Source organism: Condylura cristata, unplaced genomic scaffold (genome assembly GCF_000260355.1).
Source record: "Condylura cristata isolate star-nosed mole 26May11 unplaced genomic scaffold, ConCri1.0 scaffold00027, whole genome shotgun sequence".
NCBI lineage: Eukaryota > Metazoa > Chordata > Mammalia > Eulipotyphla > Talpidae > Condylura > Condylura cristata.
The window spans coordinates 1,251,804-1,253,039 of record NW_004567128.1 but is presented as its reverse complement, the minus strand read 5'-3'; the positions used below and the strand labels follow the sequence as shown (position 1 = coordinate 1,253,039).

The following is a 1,236-nucleotide window of genomic DNA, read 5'->3' as shown; positions in this document are numbered from 1 at the left end:
CAGAGGGAGAAGCTGGAGGAGACCCTGTGAGACGGGACCCTAACGAAGGCGAGACAGCCGGTGACATTAAGTCCTGGCAGGCATTTGCTCTTAAAAGATAGTTTGTTGTGTTCTAGCAAGTTTACTGGGGAAAATTTAGGCCGCGCAGTTCGGCAAACCCAGGCTGGCAGTGCTCCGGGCGCCAGGGCCCCCTCCCCCAAGGGACTGCCCTACCTGGGCCGCCTGGGGGACTGGAGACCCTGCCTGCTGCCTCTTCTTGGACCCCCCCATTCCCACCCCCAGGGCCATGAATACTTTCGCCTTTTAAAATGCTGTTTATTCAGTTTGGAAGTCTTACCCAGTAAGAAATGCAATAAAACTTAATAAATAAACTAGCCAGGTGAACCAAAAAAAAATTTTTTTTTTAAAAAATCAAAATGATTGCCCCTGGCATGTAAATGGCAGCATGCAGGTAGGATGCTGTGGGAACAGTCAAGCCTGCCCTGGCCGTCCCGTTTTATTACGTCTGTCTCACTAGGGGAGAGAGAGGTAAACTGGACCAACACGCTGGCCCCTGCTACCGCAGGCGATTTCTGTCCGGCCCTTTCCAGAAACCACCAGGGCTGCTGTCACCTTTTTGCAGACTTCTAAGGTAGATCCCACCGGGCTTTTTGTGGAGCCTTTTATTTTGGAACTGGTCTCACACAAGTACAAGGAGCCGGACCGACCCTGCGCGCTCCTGGCCCCACCTGCAGCCGCAGCCCTCCCCAGTGCATTCATCTAAAGCCAACCTCGGCCCCACGTCTTTGTCCACACAGGCCTCTGTAGGTTCTCTCCGTCTGAGCCTCTGATCTAGAAGGTAAGAGCTAACACCTACGTCCCCCCCAGGTGGCAGAGACCAGCTCCTTGTTTGAGGCGGCAACTGCCCCCGCTGGGCCGAGCTCCTGTCCACCTCGTGTGTCCGAGCCAGAGGCCTGCTCCTGAAGGGGGGAGGCCCTGTCCCCCTGCCCCCCTGAGCCAGAGACCTGCTCCTGAAGCGGGGAGGCCTCAGCTTCTCAGTGCTGTGCTTTAACCTGCTGTGCCACCAGGGAGGGCCCAATGCATTTTTTAAGAAGAACGATAGAACTCCTTAAACCTCGGCATTGTGCTTTTTCCATAATGTGTTTTAGCATCAGGGTGAGTTAACGTGGATACAGATCTTTACGCCAGTGCTTCTTCGTGCCAAACCAACCAGAAAGGTGGGGACACAGTCTGGCT

General features: G+C 54.6%; 1 protein-coding gene across 1 annotated transcript in view; it reads left to right on the top strand.

Annotated features, from left to right (window-relative positions):
• Positions 1–1,236, top strand: part of GPR143 (G protein-coupled receptor 143) — a 43,140-nt gene that overhangs the window by 34,786 nt on the left and 7,118 nt on the right. The gene's annotated exons all lie outside the window — the stretch shown is intronic.